Genomic DNA, 22,155 nt, shown 5'->3' with positions numbered 1-22,155 from the left:
ACGTACATGTGCGTACACACAGAATCATACGCATGGCTCACACACACACACAGTCACACACAGGGTCTTACACACACACACACTCACAGACATACTGGTGACAAGAGAGAAATCTTTTCTAAGAGCTTCTCCTTCACTCTCCCTTCTCCCCGTCTCTCACCCCTGGATCCCCGTCTCCTCTCCCCTCCCTGGTCTCCGCCTCCACGTCCTGGGTCTGTCAGGCCAGCCTCATTCCATGGGGCGTGGGGCAGCACAAGGCAGTAAAGAGCTGTGCTGAGACCCCGAGCCCTGATGCATGGGGTTCCTGCCAGGGACACTCTGGCAAGTAGCTGGGCTCCTGTGAGCCTCGCTTCTCTCTAAATCGGACGGAAAGCGGCGCCTCGCAGTGTGGCGGTGATGCGCGCGGGGAGGGGGGGGGGGACAGGTAGGCACCACGCGGCATGGGCTGCACACGGAAGTGCCCAGTGACTGCCCGCGCTCTCCTCTCCCCATCGTCCCATAAATATAGTTCTGCTCTGTGGTCCCCACGTTGGTGTTTGAACTAGAAGAGGGCCTGTGTAGCGAGGGGTCTGTGTCTGCCTGATTCTCCAGGGGCTGCTTGCAACTCTAAGCGGGGGGCGGCGTGGCTCTTATTACCAGTTTCTGTGAGACAATTGATTGCACTCAGTACATCTTCATCTCATCCCTCTTTCCCGAATAAGGAAGCTGAAGCACAGAGGGCTTAGGTAATTTCTCTGTGCTCACACAGCTGGTTGAGCGGCTGGAGCCCAGCTCTTCACCCTGACTTCCTGGTGCAGTAGGTGATGTGCTGAGGCCTTGCGGCCACCAGTGCGGCTTAATTCGGTGATTTAATAGGTCATCTGCTTCCCTCCCTAGAGCAGGCCTGTTCCGATGGGACCTTTCTTCTAGCTTCTCTATAGAGTGACGTGGACTTGGGTAGGAAGGAGGTCTGAGGGGGCATCTGGGGGAACACATGAGATGAGATTGGGGAGCTCCATCCAGGTCTGCAGACACTACCTGAACGCCTGCCACGTGCTGGGTCCCGAGCTAGGGATGCAGAATAAACACGATATTGCCCCCACTTTCAAGGAGCTCACAGGGAATGAGCAGGGTAGGGGCTCAGGCATGTAAAAAGATGTATAGACAACGAGGTGGGTGCAGCCCTAGGGGAAAGCACTGGATGCTCATGGCGGTGATGGGGTGAGGAACAGGGACTTGGTCTGCCATTTGCTTGGAGGAGGTGATGACAGAACAGACTGTCCTGGGAATTAGGAGAAAGAGGGAAAGGCCCCTCTATGGAGCAGGGAGGTGTGAGACAGCAGGAGCAGGAAGGGAGGAGGGGGCAGGGTTGGACTGAGTGCTATGACAATTGGATCATATCTTGCAGGTGATGGGAGCTATGGAATGTATTAAAATAGGGGAGTGGCATTGTGAGGTTTATATTCTAGAACACAGGCCTCAGTAGCCGTGGGGATGGGTTGTAAGAGACCAGACTTTTGCTAGAACATTCAAGGTGTGTATTGGTTAGAATGCCTTTGGCTGCTAGTAGCAGCAAATCCAACCCAAAGTGGCTTAAACAGTAAGGGATTCATTTTCTTACATATTATGAAGTTCAGAGCCAGGACTGCTCTAGGGTTGGGTAAACTCAGTGACACAAGGACATCAGTAAGCCCCCAGGTTCTTTCTCTGTCACCCTCTGTATATCAGCTGTTTTCAGACCAGCTTTCCTCTGAGTCACACAACGGTGGCAGCAGTTCCAGGCATCACACAGTCAGCAGTCCTGGCTGACAATTAAAAACAGTAAAGCAAGTCAACTGTAAAACTGGGGAGTTAGGGGGCTGCGACAGATGGGAGAGTGAATGCTCCTGGCCTGTTGGAATTGAAATTAAAGATTTTAGGAAGCACCAGCAAAATATTTTAAGCAAAGTCAAAGACATATGGCAAACTGGGGAAAAAAGTTTTGCAACTCAAATCACAGGGCTGTTTTCCCTCACATACAAAAAGTTCCTAAAAATCAACAACAAAATACAACCCAATAGAAAAAAATGGGCAAATAATTCTGACAGACTGTTCACAGAAAAGAAAATACAAATGGCTCGTAGCATATAAAAGATGTTCAATCTTACACATAATAAGAGAAATGCAAATTGAAACTGTCTCAAGTTAGCATTATTCATTCATCTTTTAAATGGGCAAAAATTCCAAAATTTGTTATCACGCTGTATTGGCAAGGCTCTGGGGAAACAGGCTGACTTATAGTATAAATCAGTACAACCTCATTTGGAGGGCAATTTGGCAATAGCTCTCAGAATTATAAATCCTATGCCTGTTGACCAGTAATTTCATATTGGGGAATTGATCCTAAAAGTATACTTGCACTTATATGAAATGACATGTGCATAACTTTATTCTTTTTTTTTTAAAGTTAATTAATTAATTTATTTTTGGCTGCACTGGGTCTGCTGCACGCAGATTTTCTCTAGTTGCGGTGAAGGGGGCTACTCTTCGTCGCGGTGCATGGGCTTCTCATTGCGGGGGCTTCTCTTGTTGCACAGCATGGGCTCTAGGTGCGCGGGCTTCAGTAGTTGTGGCACTCAGGCTCAGTAGTTGTGGCTCGCGGGCTCTAGAGCGCAGGCTCAGTAGTTGTGGTGCACGGGCTTAGTTGCTCCGCGGCATGTGGAATCTTCCCAGACCAGGGCTCGAACCTGTGTCCCCTGCATTGGCAGGTGGATTCTTAACCACTGCGCCACCAGGGAAGTCCCCATAAGTTTATTCTTTGCAACATTATTTGTAATAGCAAAAGATTGGACAGGACCCAAATGTCCATTAATTGGGGACCAATTAGCTAAATTATGGACTATCCTGACAACAGAATACTGTGCATTTAAAAAGAGGAACGGAGAAAGCCCTCGTGCAGCAACGAAGACCCAACTCATACAAATAAATAAATTAAAAAAAAATTTTGTAAAAAAAAGAGAGGAATGATCCCTGTACGGGCCACCAAAAACAACAACAAAAAAAGAGGAATGAGGAAGCTCTCTTTGTACTGATATGGAAAGACCTCCAAAAATATATTAAGTGTAAAAAGAAAAAAGTCCACCAAGGTGCAGAAAAGTGTGCATAAAAGGGGAAAACAGGAATCTATATTTGTGTTTCCTTCAGCAAGTGGGAGACAGGGATGGGAGGGAGACATTTCAGTGTAAACTTTTATATACTTTTTGATTTTTGAACCAGATTACATATTACATTTAAAAAAAATAGAACAGAACCAGGAACTCTGTGCAAATCCCACAAAACTTGGGTAAGAGCTGCTGATTTTCACCCCTGAGCTCTGAATTATGCAGTGGTAGTGGAGATGGGAAGGGATAGATTTGAGAAATGTGTTTTGGGAGTGAAACCCCCTAGATTGGGTGTGGGAGTGAAAAGCAGGGCAGAGGCAGAATGAAAGATGCTTCCCAGACTCAGGTACCTGGTAGAAGATGGCATGATTCTGAGTTGGTTGTACAGGAGAGAAGCATGTTGGGGGAAGCAAAGAGGCCTGGAGAATCGTTTCAACCCTTGAACTCAGTCTCTGCAATTCTCCAGTCACTCAGCTCCTGGGACCCTACCTTGTCCTACTTGTCCATGCACCCGCAGGCGGCGTATCTGGCTACAGACTTCTAGTTTGCTGGTGATGTTCCCTCCTGCCAGACACACGGTCAGCGCAGCTGCGTGGGTATGACAGTCCCAAGAGAGGGTTGGGACTACAGGTGGCTCTGGGCATTGGTCTGAATACAGAGTCTCCCAGGGAGCAGAGGCTAATGTCTGGAGCACTAGGGGTGGGGAGGAGGCCTAATAAGTGGATATGACAGCAGAAATCCACATTCCCCACTGGGTCAGCCTGTCCTCGAGAATGGGCAGGTCTTGGTGTTCCATTTCCCATCTCTGTTCTGATTCTCTTTGGCTCACCCTCCGCTGCTGGAGAGGACTTGGGGCTATGAGCCTGGTGCTGGGCATCCCAGGAGACAATGGCCTGTGGTCTCCCAGGATTAATATCTACCTAGGGGCAGCATGTACTGACGGCAGTGGGAGAGGTGGACGGGAAGGGGACCCCGGGGAGGGGAACTCTAGGCAAGATGAACATCCATGGAAGAAGTCAGTGGGCTGGATTGTGTTTGGGGTGCATCTACCCCTTTGCTGACAGCAGCAGTCCCCTCAGCTTCAGGCCCTGCTCCAGGCCCATCTTCAGAGTCTGGTACCGGAATGAAAAATGGACGCGATAGCTAGCGGCAGCCGTGCTGTTTGGCACTGGAGGCATTATGAACTGGTATGTGAAATATGGCCACACTCTTGGTTTTCGTCGTAGCTGGAAAGGATTAGGAGACAATTAATAAATGATTTAGTGCCCTGAGTTTAAGTAACTTATTATTATGGGCTGCATATATTTATTATGCTTCACTGAGCAACACTGGAAAATTTCCTTCAAATGTCACACATTTTGTATGCAATTTGTTTCAGAAGTTAAAAAAATTTTTTTAAAGAAATGCCTCTATAAATTATATTTATTTTGAATTTTATTTTATTTTATTTTTATACAGCAAGTTCTTATTAGTCATCCATTTTATACACATCATTGTATACATGTCAATCCCAATCTCCCAGTTCATCACACCACCACCACCCCGTCCCCTGCCGCTTTCCCCCCTTGGTGTCCATATGTTTGTTCTCTACATCTGTGTCTCAATTTCTGCTCTGCAGACTGGTTCATCTGGACCATTTTTCTAGGTTCCACATATATGCGTTAATATGTGATATTTGTTTTTCTCTTTCTGACTTACTTCACTCTGTGTGACAGTCTTTAGATTCATCCACATCTCTACAAATGACCCAATTTCATTCCTTCTTATGGCTGAGTAATATTCCATTGTATATATGTACCAAATCTTCTTTATCCACTCATCTGTCGATGGGCATTTAGGTTGCTTCCATGACCTGGCAATTGTAAATAGTGCTGCAATGAACATTGGGGTGCATGTGTCTTTTTGAATTATGGTTTTCTCTGGGTATTTGCTCAGTACTGGGATTGCTGGGTCATTTGGTAATTCTATTTTTAGTTTTTTAAGGAACCTTCATACTGTTCTCCATAGTGGCTCTATCAATTTACATTCCCACCAACAGTGCAAGAGGGTTCCCTTTTCTCCACACCCTCTCCAGCATTTGTTGTTTGTAGATTTTCTGATGATGGCCATTCTAGCTGGTGTGAGGTGATACCTCATAGTAGTTTTGATTTGCATTTCTCTAATAAATAGTGACGTTGAGCAGCTTTTCATGTGCTTCTTGTCCATCTGTATGTCTTCTTTGGAGAAATGTCTGTTTAGGTCTTCTGCCCATTTTTGGATTGGGTTTTTTTTTTTTTTTTAATATTGACCTGCATGAGCTGTTTATATATTTTGGAGATTAATCCTTTGTCCATTGATTCATTTGCAAATAGTTTTTCCCATTCTGAGGGTTGTCTTTTCGTCTTGTTTGTAGTTTCCTTTGCTTTGCAGAAGCTTTGAAGTTTCATTAGGTCCCATTTGTTTATTTTTGTTTTTATCTCTATCACTCTAGGAGGTGGATCAAAAAAGATCTTGCTGTGATTTATATCAAAGAGTGTTCTTCCTAGGTTTTCCTCTAAGAGTTTTATAGTGTCCGGTGTTACATTTAGGTCTCTAATCCATTTTGAGTTTATTTTTGTGTATGGTGTTAGGGAGTGTTCTAATTTCATTCTTTTACATGTAGCTGTCCAGTTTTCCCAGCACCACTTATTGAAGAGACTGTCTTATCTCCATTGTATATCCTTGCCTCCTTTGTCATATATTAGTTGACCATAGGTGCGTGAGTTTATCTCTGGGCTTTCTATCCTGTTCCATTGATCTATATTTCTGTTTTTGTGCCAGTACCATATTGTCTTGATTACTGTAGCTTTGTAGTATAGTCTGAAGTCAGGGAGTCTGATTCCTCCAGCTCTGCTTTTTTCCCTCAAGACCGCTTTGGCTATTCGGGGTCTTTTGTGTCTCCATACAAATTTTAAGATTTTTTGTTCTAGTTCTGTAAAAAATACCATTGGTAATTTGATAGGGATTGCATTGAATCTGTAGATTGCTTTGGGTACTATAGTCATTTTCACAATATTGATTCTTCCCATATGAGAACATGGTACATCTCTCCATCTGTTGGTATCATCTTTAATTTCTTTCAACAATGTCTTATAGTTTTCTGCATACAGGTCTTTTTTCTCCCTAGGTAGTTTTATTCCTAGATATGTTTTTCTTATTGTTGCAATGGTAAATGAGAGTGTTTCCTTAATTTCTCTTTCAGATTTTTCATCATTAGTGTATAGGAATGCAAGAGATTTCTGTGCATTAATTTTGTATCCTGCAGCTTTACCAAATTCACTGATTAGCTGTAGTAGTTTTCTGGTGGCATCTTTAGGATTCTCTATGTATAGTGTCATGTCATCTGCAAACAGTGACAGTTTTACTTCTTCTTTTCCAATTTGTATTCTTTTTATTTCTTTTTCTTCTCTGATTGCTGTGGCTAAGACTTCCAAAACTATGTTGAATAATAGTGGCAATTGTGGACATCCTTGTCTTGTTCCTGATCTTAGAGGAAAAGCTTTCAGTTTTTCACCATTGAAAATGATGTTTGCTGTGGGTTTGTTGTATATGGCCTTTATTATGTTGAGGTAGGCTCCCTCTATGCCCATTTTCTGGAGAGTTTGTTATCATAAATGGGTGTTGAATTTTGTCAAAAGCTTTTCCTGCAACTATTGAGATGATCATACGGTTTTTATTATTCAATTTGTTAATATGGTGTATCACGTTGATTGATTTGCGTATATTGAAGAATCCTTGCATCTCTGAGATAAATCCCACTTGATCATGGTGTATGATCCTTTTAATGTGCTGTTCGATTCTGTTTGCTAGTATTTTGTTGAGGTTTTTTTTTTTTTTTTTTGGCAGTACGCGGGCTTCTCACTGTTGTGGCCTCTCCCATTGTGGAGCACAGGCTCCGGATGCACAGGCTCAGCGGTCATGGCTCACAGGCCTAGCCGGCCCACGGCATGTGGGATCTTCCCAGACCGGGGCATGAACCCGTGTCCCCTGCATCGGCAGGCGGACTCTCAACCACTGCACCACCAGGGAAGCCCTTGTTGAGGATCTTTGCATCTATATTCATCAGTGATATTGGTCTGTAATTTTCTTTTTTTAGTAGTATTTTTGTCTGGTTTTGGTATCAGGGTGATGGTGGCCTCATAGAATGAGTTTGGGAGTGTTCCTTCCTCTGCAATTTTGTGGAAGAGTTTGAGAAGGTTGGGTGTTAGCTCTTCTCTAAATGTTTGATAGAATTCACCAGTGAAGCCATCTGGTCCTGGACTTCTGTCTGTTGGAAGATTTTTAGTTACAGTTTCCATTTCATTACTTGTGATTGGTCTGTTCATATTTTCTATTTCTTCCTGGTTCAGTCTTGGAGAGTTATACCTTTCTGAGAATTTGTCCATTTCTTCCAGGTTGTCCATTTTATTGGCATAGAGTTGCTTGTAGTAGTCTCTTAGGATGCTTTGTATTTCTTCAGTGTCTGTTGTAACTTCTCCTTTTTCATTTCTAATTTTATTGATTTGAGTCCTCTCCCTCTTTTTCTTGATGAGTCTGGCTAATGGTTTATCAATTTTGTTTATCTTCTCAAAGAACCAGCTTTTAGTTTTATTGATCTTTGCTATTGTTTTCTTTGTTTCTATTTCATTTATGTCTGCTCTGATCTTTATGATTTCTTTCCTTCTGCTAACTTTGGGTTTTGTTTGTTCTTCTTTCTCTAGTTCCTTTAGGTGTAAGGTTAAATTGTTTATTTGAGATTTTTCTTGTTTCTTGATGTAGGCTTGTATAGCTATAAACTTCCCTCTTAGAACTGCTTTTGCTGTATCCCATAGGTTTTGGATCGTCGTGTTTTCATTGTCATTTGTCTCTAGGTATTTTTTGATTTCCTCTTTGAGTTCTTCAGTGATCTCTTGGTAATTTAGTAATGTATTGTTTAGCCTCCATGTATTTGTGTCTTTTACGATTTTTCCTTGTAATTGATTTCTAATCTCATAGCATTGTGGTCAGTAAAGATACTTGATATGATTTCAATTTTCTTAAATTTACTGAGAATGCCTCTATAAATTATTAACCTGAATTCTTCAGGACAAATTGCTGGCATTCCAGCCCCTTGCCCACCGTCCCTTATGAGTGTCATAAAGACTTCCTGTCCCCAGAACAATGATAGTGCCATGTCCCACGTCTGAGCCGTTTGTGCCATCTGAGGGGCTGGGGAGAGGATGAAGAGTCGCTTGCTGTCTCCTCCGGTCGGGCACCTGGGGCAGAGATCTACAGGGGGTCTGAAGAGAACACACATGTTTTTGGATGATTGCCTGGAGGCCGGAACTGTTGATCAAAATCCTTCCTTCCAAAGCTTTGGTGAAAATAAAAGAAATCAAGCTGGTGGGGGTGGAGAGGGTCAGTCCTTAAATAAAACTAGGATCCTGTTGACTAGGGAGCTGGAAGCATTTCAGACACTGATGGCTCCAAACTGTTTTATTGATGGGGAAGCCAGACTCACAGAGGGGTGACAAGTTTCTCTGAGATGAACTGGAGAATCTTTTCCACATTTTTTCAGGCCTGATGCCATGTTGTCTTTTTGTTTTTCTTGGTAGAGCAGTTTAAAGTTTTGATAAGATGACATTTTTAGTTGACTACTGAAATTTTATAGCCCCTCCCCACAAAGATTCTCACGTGACCAGCTAGGGACTTGGTCAAAGACAGCCTGGTAGGACTTCCCTGATGGAGCACGATTAAGAATCTGCCTGCCAATGAAGGGGACACGGGTTCGATCTCTGGTCCGGGAAGATCCCACATGCCGTGGAGCAACTAAGCCCATGTGCCGTGACTACTGAGCCCGAGTGCCACAACTTCTGAAGCCCACACGCCTAGAGCCAGGGCTCTGCAACAAGAGACCCCGCACACGGCAAGGAAGTGTAGCCCCCGCTCACTGCAACTAGAGAAAGGCTGTGCGCAGCAACAAAGACCCAATGCAGCCAAAAAAAAAAAAGAAAAAAGACAGTCTGGGGACTTGCCTGGTGGTCCAGTGGCTAAGACTCCGTGCTCCCAGTACAGGGGGCCCAGGTTCGATCCCTGGTCAGGGAGCTAGATCCCACATGCCGCAACTAAGAGTTCTCATGCCGCAACTAAAAGTCCCACACGCGGCAACAAAGATCCCACGTGCTGCAACTAAGACCTGACGCAGCCAAATAAAATATAAATAAATATTTTTTGAAAAAGACAGTCTGACTGGCCTGTCCCTCCATTTCCAGATGTGTTTTCTAACATCTGTACATGTGTCTGTTGAGCACCTAATGTGTAATAGGTGCCCCTGGAGTGCGTGCGTGCGTGCGTGTGTGTGTGTGTGTGTGTGTGTGTGTGTGTGTGTGATGCATCAAAACAACCCCTGCCTTCATCTAGCTTTGTACATCGTTGGGCTGCTCCAGCATCCAAAGAGTCAATGCCTGTGAGTGAATGAATGAGCCCACCAGGAACGAATACAAGCAGCTTCTGAACAAGATCAAGACAACCTACGGGAAGAAACCAGCAGCCTGGAAGCATCAAGAAGGAGACTTCTTGGGCTTCCCTGGTGGCGCAGTGGTTGCGAGTCCACCTGCCGATGCAGGGGACGCGGGTTCGTGCCCCGGTCTGGGAAGATCCCACATGCCGCAGAGCGGCTGGGCCCGTGAGCCATGGCCGCTGAGCCTGTGCGTCCGGAGCCTGTGCTCCGCAACGGGAGAGGCCACAACAGTGAGAGGCCCACGCACCGCAAAAAAAAAAAAAAAAAAAAGAAGGAGACTTCTTTGGGATTTTCTGGATAGCTGAAGGTTTACTTCTTAAAGTCCTCCAAAGGTGTCTTAAACATCAGCAGTGGACCTCCTCCCTAACCTCCTGACCGTGACTGAAACTTATGTGACGATTCGCGACGTTTCCCTTCGTTATCTCCTTGGTCAACCCTCCATCCCCTCAGCGTGTCTTCTGGCGAAGCCCAAGCCCCCTCCTCTTTTATTGCTTCGAATCAGCTGAGGCCCAAGGGACCAGATAACTGAGCCTGTTAGAAATGCACATAAAATCAGTAAAAAGCTCAAAGTAAAGCCAGGGAGTGTCCTTGTGAGTAAGGTTCACAAACTTCAGTGGAAAGATTTTGTGACCTGTAATTTGACTGCTCAGAGATTTTAAAAAATTTGTTTACTTTCCAGTGTTTCCTACTATACTATATACCCATATGTTGAACTTATGAGGTTACTGAACAGCTAAATCACATGCTGGTTTCTTTGTCATAGAAACTCTGGCCTGTCTGCTGGGAGGCTGAGAGTAAAGTGGTAGGGTTGCTAGTTTGTTTTCAAGACCGTCACCGGGAAGGTTCTCCAATTCGGTTACTTTAAGCCACGAGACGGCAGTTTCACTATGAGAAGGGCCTCTTGTTTCCGGGAGATTTTACCCATCAGTCTTGAGAAAGCATCTGCTGCAGGGGCCTTGCTCGCCAGCTCTTCCTTCTCCTTTGCCCCTGGAGGGTGCTCGCTCTTCACTCTGCCAGAAACAGAGCGGCTTCTGTGTCATTCCAGAGGGGCGTCCCAGGCCGGCCTTCCTGCAGCCCGACAGAGGGCCCTCTGATCAAGTCCCGCCCGAAGAGGGCCTCCGCGGTCCCCTCTGTGCACGGGGAGGGTGGCCTGTGCCGGCCTGTGGCGCCCGCCAGTTCTTTGGCTGGCAGGTGCCAGGGGGAGACTGTCAGCAGCTCAGGAGGGAGACTGTTCTGGGTAGTTACTGCTAGCAAGGGATCCCATTTTACCTAACTGCCATCAGAGTCATCTGTCCCCTGCTGGAGGTACCGCGGAGGAGCCCTGAGCAGGTGAGGCTCGGCAGATGGCAGGGCAGCCGGGCGACGCCTGCAAGGGAGGCCGAGGGCGCGTGCGGTGGACTCGGAAAATCTGCCCCCGCCCGCTCCTCCCCTGTTTATGGTGAAATTGGGTCTCCTTTAGGAAAGGTACAGTTTTCCTACTCCGTTTGTTCTCAGATTGGGGTCCTACCCCGAGCCAAATTAGTGGCTCAGAACAATGGGAAACAAACGCTCTTTCAGCATCCCGCTGTGATCTGGGGATCCAGGTGGGGACACCAGCTGAGTGGTTGCCTGCTCCGCAGAACCACCCCTCTGCAGAGAATCCGCATTCCAGAACCACCCAGCTCAGCCAGTTCCCTCGTAATCAGCTGTGCTGTGCGCATCTGCCTCACCCCAGCTGAGCAAGCTGGAGCCCTCTTCTGTTATTTATGAAGCAATATTCAGGACCAGGCCCCGGGGGCAAGTTAGGAAGCGATGAGCGAGCGGGAAGCGCTGTTTGGAGGGACCTGGCCTGCCACACAGGGCCTCTCCCCGCGGGGCCGGACCCTCCAGGCTCCTTTCCAGGGCTGCTGTGCCGGGCACCCTTCTCTCAGATGCTGGCGGCTGTAGGCTTGGCTTGCCCGCCCAGGGAACACTCCCCCTACCCCTGGCACTGCCTGGTCTGAGAGGGAGCGACTGGGTCCCCATCTCACCCCCATCTGCCTGAAGTCGGGGAGCCCTCCTCTGTGGTGGCTACATACCTGCTGGATGACATTTCGCCCCTTAGTCAGCTGGCATCTGTCTCTCCCGTTTCGACGGGGCTCTTTGGGGGCGGGGAGCTGATTTGTCCTTTATTATTGATCTCCGACCTAGTAAAGCGTCTGGCGTGCAAAACACATTTTATACATGAAGGAAGGGAGCTACTGGCCAGGCTGCCAATCCTGGACTTCCCTGGTAAGCCTCCATCCCTCTGTCAATCCGTTTCTGCAAATGTGAAAAGGGGAGGCGGGATAGAGGGTCTCTGAAGTCCCATCCAGGTCCAACAGTGCGTGGTTCTGACACTGCCTCAGGGCTGCTCCTCCTGGCTGGTGCTGCCATTGTGCTGAGGTCCCCTGCACCCTGGTGACCCTGCCTTCGTCAGGACGCAGGTTTTCAGTGCTTGCTTTCTGGTGGCAGATGCTGTCCTCTGCCTGCGCTCTTCTCCCTGACACATCCTCAGCCTGCCACTTTCCCAGTCACACAGTTGACAGTTTCCTCCCAAGTTATGCCAGATGACGACTTGTTGGCACAAGAGGATGCATGTGTTCTGCCTGGGCTGCACCTCCTGGGGAGGCTGTGTTTACTCTCCTTTCTGGCCTAGACCGCTCTCCACAAGGGGAATCAAGGGCCTTCTCATTTTCCATCGAAGGAGGGTTGACCCGTAGCACATCCCATCCCTTTGCCGTGCGGCCTTTGTCCGGGATGCAGGACCCGGACAAGCTGGCCTCCCTCCTCTGCCTGTAAGCCTGGTGCAGAAATGTTCCTGCTTTCCATGAAACAACAAAAATAACCATCTTTACTTGCACGAGAGAAATAATTTTAACTTTTCAAAACATATCATTATTTTGCTTCGTTTGTATAATATCTCTTGTTGCAGGCAAGGCAGGAATAAACATCTTGATTTCTTTAGGCCCAAAGATTTGTTAGTATTTAGTTTAAGATTTCTCAGAATCTTAGAAATTTCTAGTTGAATGTGAGCCTAGTGAATATCTCCTCCCGTGATTCTTAATCTCTCTGGGGACATGGACAGCCTTAAAAGCTTCATAAAATTTGGAAATCTCTTTAAAGAAAAATGTACACACAAATACCATTCTGGATAAAGTCTCAAGGGGTTTGTGGACCCCTAAAACCTTAAGATTCCTTTTGCTCTGATCCAGCCACTTGGTTCAGTAGACAAAGAAGTTGAGACCCAGAGAGTGAGGGTGACACACAGAAAGGGACGGGAAAACCAGCACCATCCCCTAGGTTCTGTCTAAAACCCTTTCCAGCACACCATACCGCTCACTGCCGAATCAGACTGGAAGACCAGATCCTCCCCTCTTGTTCTTGGCCTCTGATTCCTTCTCCTTTTAGATTTCCTGCTCACCGTTTTATTGCTGTAGATACATTCCTTGACTGTCTTTCGTTTCAGACTAGAAAGGGGCCCAGGGCTCTCCGTCGCCGTCCACCTCCCACCAGTTCCTTTTCTTTTTCACCCTAAATCGTGTCTCATTTGTCCAGCCTCAGCCCTCTGGAATCACCTTGGCTCAGATGTTTCCATAGGAAAGTTGCCACCCCTGTTGGCCAACTGGCCTGGGAGCCCCAGTCTCTTGTGTTCCCCCCGCTGTGGCTGCAGAGACTTGGGGTTCCCTGCTCTCTCTGTCTGCCCTGGGTTCCCTTATCCTCTTCTTCAAAACTGTGGTAAAATACACGTAACAAACTTTACCGTCTTAACCATTTTTAAATGTACAGCTCAGGGGCATTAAGCACATGCATATTGTTGTAAACCATCACCGCCATCCGTTTACAAAACCCTTTTATCTTGCAAAACTGATACTCTGTATCAATTCACTAAAACTCCCCATCTCTTCTCCCCCAACCCCAGGCAACCGCCATTCTCCTTTCTGCCTCTGTAAATTTGACTACTCTCGGTACTTCATGTGAGCGGACTCATACAGTATCTGTCCTTCTGTGACTGGATTACTTCACGTAGCATAATGTTCTCCAGCACATTGCAGCACGTGTCAGAATTTCCTTCCTCTTTTAAGGCTGAACGATATCCCATTTTACATAGAGACCACATTTTGTTTATCCATCATCCGTCCACGGACACTTAGGTTGCTTCCGCCTTTCAGCTCCTGTGAATGATGCTGCTATGAACATGGGGTACAAATTGTCTTTTTGAGTCCTTGCTTTCAATCCTTTGGGGTGTATACCCAGAAGTGAAGGGACGTTTTCTAAGGTGTCTTCATTATTCTCTGCTCTCCATCAAATCTATTTTTATTTTGTTCTTAAACTAACATCGTTTGCATAACTACTAACCTCACTGGGTCTGCGGCATATGCCACGAAGAGTACTTTCTCAGTGAGCTCTGAGGCTCTTTCCTGTCTCCTCTCTCTAAGATGCCCCTCCCTTCTCAGTCACTTCTGCTCCCAAGCCTGTTGAATTTTTTTCTTATTGCTTATCATCTCTTGACATTGTCTAATTGTATTTATAGTTTGTTTCCCCCATGAGAATGCGAGCCCCACGAAAGCAGGGACTTTTCTGTTTCGTTCACTGTTACATCTCTAATGTCAGACACAGTGCTTGGTGCATATGCCTAAGACATAATTATTCAGTTATTATTAACTTAATAATAAATGGAATAAACGGATGATCGAATGAATGAATAAATAAGCAGGGTACTGTTCCTGCCCACAAAGAACTTATGGTCTGGGAGGGAGATAGACATAATAGAACTGTAATATAAGGCAGAATATGGGGGCCTTGAGAAGCATCTGGTTAAGTCCTATGACAGCGGCCAGCAGGGTCGATCCAGAAAGTACCTCTGTGTACTGGGCAGACTAGTCCCTCAACATTGATAAAAAGGCCCAGGCTGTTGAGTAGCTTTAAATTCATTTTCTCATCCATCTCTCCTCAACCTCCCTTTATGATATTATTATCATCAGTTTCCAGGTGAGGAAACCAAGATGGACAGAGGTTGAGGAAATTGCCCGATGCAATGCAGCCAGTACGTAAGCAGGTTTGCAGTCTGGTCTGGCTGCCTCCGAAGTCCAACCTCTTTTTCTTTCTTATATCAATTACTTTTCTTTTCCTTATTGAGTTTCTTTTCAAAAATTACAGAAGGGGCAGCGCTCTCTGCAACCCGAAACAAGGCAAAGATGTGCTAACAACGGTGGGCCTTCGCACCCACGTGAACATCCGGGCTGTTCCTTCCACACCACCTCTGTGCTCACAGACTTATGCACGTGGATGTGCTCAATCTGGAGTTTTGTCCGCTTTTACAAAAATGGAATCACACGGCACACATCAGTCTGCTACTTACTTTTCTTACTTGGAACATTACGGCCATCTCTCACGGCAAAAGATGTAGCTCTAACTCGTTCTTTGGAATAGTTGCGTTTATTGATAGTATAGCTGTACCACAGGTTACCCAAACCTTCCCCTACTGGTGGACATCTAGCTTGTTTTTCACTTTGTCCCACTGCAGAAGCTGCTGCATTATCCTCATGCCTGGGTACTTTTCTTTTTATAGGATACATTCTCAAACTAGGGCGGCTGAGGAAAAGTGTATGTGTATTTTTAATTGCAATAGATCCTGCTATGCTATTTTCCCCAAAGATAGTAGCAATGCAGTATCATGCTTCGAACCGCTGCAGTTTCTAGGCTGGCGCCTGCCCCTCGTTCTTCCCTTGCCTCTTCTCCTCGGAGCCGAGTACCCCTAGGCGCATCTCAGCCTCTTCTGACCTGGCCCAGGACCCTCCAGGAAGGCTGGAGGGACACCGCCTCCTTCTCTCACCTTCTCTCAGGGCATGGCTCTGTCCTCTCCCTCGGCCAGTGAGGACCGGCCGTCAGGAAACCTGGACTGTAGTCCTAACTCTGTTCCTAATCAGCTGTTTGACCTTGGACAAGCCACTTAATTTTCTGTGCATTGGTTTCTTCACCCATAAATTGAAGGAGGTTGGGCTGGGTGATGTATGAAGACCTCCCTCTCCAGATGACCTTCCCGGGTTTGAGACCCCGTAGTGGTCTCACTGTGGGGAGACCCCAGTGGAGCACTGGGGTCTGTCTGCTCTCTGGGGGTCGTGGGGCCTTCAGCGGACAGAAGGGCCTTTCGACAGCCCACTTCCCTCCAAAGGCCTCCCAGCTGCCTGGACTGCTGGTTGTATCAAGAAATTGTGTGGAGGGTCGGGATTCCGGAGGCAGGCTGACTTAGACCTGGGCTAGAACCCAGATCAGCCACGACCTTGGGCAGCTTGCCTCACCTCTCTGTGCCTTGGTTTCGGAATCTGTTAAATGGGCGAGCTAAAACGGTCTCGAAGTTCTGGAGCAGCGCTGTCCAGCACGGCCGCCTGTGCCAATGGAAAGACCGTCCAGTGCAACAGCCACTAGCCACACAGGGCTGTCGCGCACCTGAAACGCGGCCACTGAGGCTGAATTTTAGATTTTATTTAACTCTCATTGATTAGAATTTGTATTGAAAAAGCCAGATGTGGCTAGTGGCTATCTTGATGGACTCTGCAGCTCCAGAAGATGAAGCTGTTATAATACAGTACCTAGAAAGTGCTCAGCCAGCCCAGTGTCTGGCACATAGTAAGCGCTCAACAAACGTCCGCTATTATTAGGTATCATGTGTCTCACTTTCCGGCCTACCACACCTGATGGCTCGCAATGACACCTCACACTGGCTGTCCTGGAGTCACCTGGGGAGGCAGGGATGGGGGAAGGTGTTGCCGCTGGCGATGCGTGTCAGTAACGAGCCTGGCACTAAATGTTTCTGGTCTGCTACTTTCCCTGGAGGGTCATGTGAGCGGAGTGGTATGTGGCCTGCTTTGCAAGTGATTAACATGGTGTAAGCAATCTGCATGGAGAGAGAAACCCCTCTGCTGGTATTCCATTATTCTATTAGAGTTTCAGAGCCGGGATTAAGTGGACATGATTTCTTCCTATGGGCCATTAATTTTGTTTTATTGCTGGTCTGACGGCCATTACCCTTTTTGCCAATGCATTCCCCCATTAGGTTTGTACAATTAACAAAATATGTGCTGTTAGGGCTTTGATGGGAACAGTTGGATGGAAATAAAGGGAGGGGACTCAGCCTCCACTGAGTTGGGGGTGAGGAGAGGCTGGACCCCGGGGTGGGGCCTCTTCAGCACCTGCCTGGTAGTCACTGGCATTCCTGGAAAAATCCCTAAGACCTTTGCCGGCTGTCTCCTGACTTGGAATGGAGGAGCTGCCCAGGGGCGTGAGAGAGGGAGGGACCCTTGGTGGGCCTGGCTGGGAACAGCGCATCTGAGAGTGTGATGAGCCACCTCCGTGCTGTCACCTTGAACCCTCAGCAAGCGGCCTGCGTCAGCCTCCAGGTGCCCCGCCCTGCGACTGAAGCGGCTTCCAGGCGCACCTGTCCTCTCTCTGGGGGGCAAACAGGAGGACCCGTGCCTGATGAAAATGGGGGCCTCTGACACTCAGCGTCATCTGGTGATTGCCACGTGGAAATGCAAGATCAGCGTTGTTAGGTCATCCAAATTTTAGAGAAAACTTAGGAGCCTGGATTTTCAAATGTGAAATGTCCCACTTTTCAGATGTTGGCAGAATTTACAAAAACATCAGACGGGCAAGAGGCCAGCTAGGGGCTGCCAGTGGGTGACCTCTGCCAGCACTGAGCTGTCCTTGGAGGGTTTTGAGGAGGAACAAACATGACGCAATTTGTGTTTCAGGAAGATCCCAGGCCGCGGGAGGTAGTGGGTGGGCAAAAGCGGGGCCAGGCTGGAGGCCAGGAGACCGACTGGGGGCCCTGGGGAGAGGGAAGGACGCCTGCGGCAGGTCAGCGACGATGGGCCAGGAAGAAGAGCGGGGGTGCTCCCGATGGAGAATAAGCACGTCTCGGGTCTCGGTGTTTTCTCACCTCCAAGGGTGCCCACTTACAGGAACGGGGTCCAGCTTAGAGTCTCGGGCCTGGACGGGGCCTGGGGAGCATGGCTGAGGGACAATTTCCAGGTCCTCTGCAGCTGGGTGCCCAGCACTGCCTGCAGCCCAGGGGGCTGAGGACAGTGGGGAATCAGCCTTGTTCTTACCAGGCTTTGAGGAAGCCTGCGTGGCACCCTCAGTGCTGCGTGGGTACGTTTCTCAGAGCCACACATTTAGTGCCAGGTGATCCTCTCAGTATTCGGTTGCCCAGTTGTTGTGTCTTTGAGAGCCTGGTGGCCGGGGTCTGTGATGCTGTCGCTGACAGCCTCACTGGACTAACGTAAACCACGGCGAGCTGTCGTCAGGGGGCGAGGGGAGCAGACGTGGAGCAGAGAGGGGACTCGGGTGATGAGGTGGGAGACGCAGGACACACCGTGGGGGGACGAGTGGCCCTGCAGGCGTTTCCTCCTGGGAGGGTCTATTCAAGTTTTCTTTCTCTTTTGGGAGTTTTGCTTATGTGCCTACAGAGGCTTCTCAGAGATGGGGACCATCCAGGGAGACTCTCGGGGTCTGAGAACAGGTTGTCAGGATCTGTCCTCATCCTAAAGGTCTGGCTGGGGGAGTAACAGAGGAGCCTGTCACAGGCAGTGGGATGAATGCAGAAGCCCTCAGGCTTCTTGATTTGTCTCCCTTTTCCCATCCAGACTCTGCTAGCCCTCCTGGGCTGTTAGCCCTCCTAACGCTGAAAGACAGCAACTGCAGCCTCATTCGTCGTTATGAATATGTTCCAGGCATTGCACAAAATGCTCTCGGCGCATCAGCTCACGTAAAGGCGCTACCCTTATCCCCCTTCTAAAGGTGCGAACCTTGAGGTTTGTAGAGGTTAAAGCTAGGAAGGTGATGGACCCAGGCTTAAACTCAGAACTGTCTGACTCCCGTGTCTTTACTCTTACCCACAATCATAAACTGAGCTGTGATATGGGGGTGAGTCTGGGCAGCTTCAGAGATGTATAGATGTCAGATGGAATTTTGGTTTAAGGATCATCTAGTCAAGCACTGTCATTTTGCAGATGAGGAAACTGAGGCAGGGTGTGGTTAAAGTTCCGTGTCCAAGATCACACGGTAAGTGAACGATGGACTCAGGGTGTGAACCCATGACGCCCTTGGTCTAGTGCCTTCTGTGGTCCTTGCTAAGCCCCAGGCTCATCTCTGTTCCTCCTTTCAACTTACCTAGGATGCTTCGTGGGAGCTCGCTCAGCTGTCCTTGGGCATGGAGGGTCAAGTTCTAGTGTGCTCCCTCCCGTGGGAAGCTTTCTTCTATACTTCTCCCCACCTCTTAACAATGAACTTTCATCAGCTCTCTCATTTACCATTTCATAAATGTCCTCATACTTATAAATGTGAATGCTCAATTCCATTTATGATTCAAGTTTATCTTCATGGTGAGTAAGGTAGGCCTGAGTTTCAATTCTGGTTGCGTTATTGCAGGGCCGCTGTCTGAAGGCCTTTGACATGACCACTTGCCTTCCAGGACTACAGGCTGCTGGCTTTGGAAGGCCCCAAAATATCACGCACGTGGTTCCCCAGTACGTGTCTGCTGGTGCATGGTGAGGAGTGAAAAACAAGGACAATGTGGAGAGGTTGCAGGTGCACATATGTGTGTATATGTGTGTGTGAGAGAGAGATGGACAGTTAGAGACAGAGAGAGATAGAGACAGAAAGAGAGAAGAGACAGAGATGGTGGGGGGGATGCTTTTCATGATGCTCCATTCACTTCAAAGAGTTCAAAAGGTGGTCCTTTTTTTTTTTTTTAAGGTGGTCCTTTTGTTTTTTTTTTAAGGTGGTCCTTTTTGCTCTCCTTACTTTTGGGGGTTGAATTACTTTATGAAATGGTGGTGAAAGAAGACACTATTAATGTTTTATCAATATGCATGTTTGTCAACCCTCCCAGTCTCAGAATGTTTTTTAACATTTTATGGATGGGGAAGCCAAGTCTGGGAGACCATGCTTTCTGGGGCATCTTCTCACCCAATACAGGATTCCCTTTGCCGTGTTGGGAGCTCCCTACCTTCCAAGGAAGCCTAACTCATTGCTGGATGGTGCATAGGACTACAGAAGTCTTTCCTGCATTGAACTGAGGATTGGCTTCCTCTGATATCTATCAGTTAGCCCTAATTCTACCGTGTATAGCAACGCAGCCTCTCTGTCACATCGTTTCTTCAAATATTTGGAGGACCACCATGTGGGAGAGAGATTGTTGCTTTAGTCAGTAGAATTAGAGAGGACCAATGGGTCATATTAGAGAGGGACAAATGAAGGTCCATCTCTAATTTCTTCTCCCATATCTTCTGTCTCACGGCCTCCTAATAAGGAAAATAACAACAATGACAAGCTAACATGCAATGAGTGCTTATTTTGTGTGAGGTACTGTTCTAAGCGCTTTACGGTATATGAACTCATTAAACCCTCACAGCCAACCTCAGAGGCAGAACCCTCATTAGCCCTATTTTACAGATGAAAAACCGAGGCGCAGGGAAGTTAAGTAACTTGCCCATGGGCCCACTGCCAGGAAGTGGTGGGACTGGGATGGACACCTGTACAGTCTGCTTACAGAGCTTGTGCTTTTAACTACTAAACTTTTAACTTTAGTTAAAAGAGCTAGATGTCTTTGCTCACCTCTCTCTTCTACTCATCACTGTCAAATTTATTAAAACATGATGCCACAGCTGCATCTAAAAGTAATGTGGATTGATAAGTCTAAGGGGACCATTCTCCCCTTGGTTGGCCACCGTATAGCTATTTAGGCAACTAGGATCAATGTAATGGGTTTGGCAGCAACACCTACCCTGGCAGGGCTCTACCTCTGCTTGCATTTAACTCAAATAACCCTTGTCTTTTTTTTTTTAAAAGAAACAGGTCACCCCAATCTGTGATTTTTGCAATTGATTTTTGAATGGAAGAGTAGGGTTTGGTATATTTATTCGTGTCCAATCTTTTTCTACAACTCTGTAAAAAATTAAACTGGATTTGCCTGTGGGCATAGACTGTAATAATATGATGGTTTAGAGTGATGGGATTGTGGGAAATTTTTAAAAATTTTCACATTTATTTAATTTATGGTTATCATGATGTTATTGTGCAAGAACTAAAAACTGGTAGAGGAAAAAATTAACTTTTTAGTTTTGGGCCATCCTTTTAGCTTGTTCAAAGTTTTATAACACTGCCCATCAGAATCCATCTCCCCGGCAGAGTGGCTTCCTTCACAGCTTAGCGGCACGTGCAAATGGCAAGTCTGCCGTGTCTTCTTCCAAGTCGCTGGTGTCTCGACAGTCCCAAGAGGGCAGGGATAAATCCCCACTCCATGCAATTCAGCCGAGAAACTTCCTGTACTGAGTTGACATATGCTCAGTAGCAATGTGTCAGTGGTTTAGAAGATTACGAGTTGGAGCCCATTGCCAGCCAGGGGCTGGTTGTGGAAACTGATTAGAATGAACAGAGTCCATCACTGAACATTTCAACAGACACTTGCTGAGAACCTGACACATGCTGGGCTATAAAGACGCATAAGGTGCAGTCATCCTCACGCACTTGCCTTCAGGGGTCTGGTCTCGTCTCCGAGGTCCTTCCGTGAGTCACCAGTCTTGGTCCTGGAGATATTAGTAGACAGCCCCAGAGGAAGTGCCTCTTCCTGGGCGACATCATCATGAACAAGAGGGACATCTTTCCATGAGCGCGTTGTATTACACCCCATGCCTGAATCTTCTATCTGAAATTCTACCTCTTCCAGGGAGCCTCTCTGTCTTAATTAAAAGGAAAATACTCAAGAGCGGTGGGGTGGGGAGTGTCCTCTTCTTCATGACCTTCCTTTGTTGGAAAACCTTCAGTGGCTCCAGGAGCTCACAGCGCAAGCCTGGCCTCTCTGCCCGACACTCGGAGCCCAGATGCTCTGGCCCCTCCCTGCTTACTCAGAGTTACTCCCTCCTCTAGTCTCTCAGGCGGCCCAGCCCTTGCCTTGTCCCTGGTCACTCCATGCTTTCCCCCGTCACCCTTGCTCAGAGTGCTCCCTTTCTTGGAATACCCTCTCTCTTCTTCCACCAGCCGAATCTTTCCTGACCAGTCCTCCAAGACCCCGGTCAAGGTCTGCCTCCCCCTGAAAACTTCCTTGAAGGCCCCAGCTGTTGCCAACTTCGTTTCTCTGTGGAGAGAGAGTTATGGTCTCTACCACATAGTTCAGCACTACTTTATGTATGTTCTCATCTTATTGGGTGATGTTTCATATGATATTCTTATTTCACCACTGACGTGGCGGCACTTTTATTACAGGAGCTGTGGATTTCATTCCTGCTGCACCTGGAGAGTGTAGCTCGTGGAGCAGACACCTGATAAATGTGTGCTGGGTTTTTCTTCTTCTTGTTGTTATTGCTTTATCCCAAGAAGAGAATTAAAAGCAGTCATGTTTTCTGATCTTTCCAGTCACGCCCCCATCATTTTTCTCCATGCACATCTCCCTTCTAACCCAATGGGACTCTTCACTTTTACTTGAAAGTGCCCTCCTACATCTGGACTTTCCATGATCCTGCCATAAACCACAGCATCAGC

General features: G+C 47.3%; 1 protein-coding gene across 1 annotated transcript in view; it reads left to right on the top strand.

The window, feature by feature from the left end:
• PKNOX2 (PBX/knotted 1 homeobox 2) overlaps positions 1–22,155 on the top strand; it is a gene marked incomplete at its 3' end in the record, with an annotated part of 257,006 nt that overhangs the window by 49,938 nt on the left and 184,913 nt on the right. The gene's annotated exons all lie outside the window — the stretch shown is intronic.

This window comes from Leucopleurus acutus (assembly GCF_964270905.1).
Source record: "Leucopleurus acutus genome assembly, chromosome: 8".
NCBI classification, from domain to species: Eukaryota; Metazoa; Chordata; class Mammalia; order Artiodactyla; family Delphinidae; genus Leucopleurus; species Leucopleurus acutus.
This window is presented reverse-complemented; position numbering and strand designations above follow the sequence as displayed.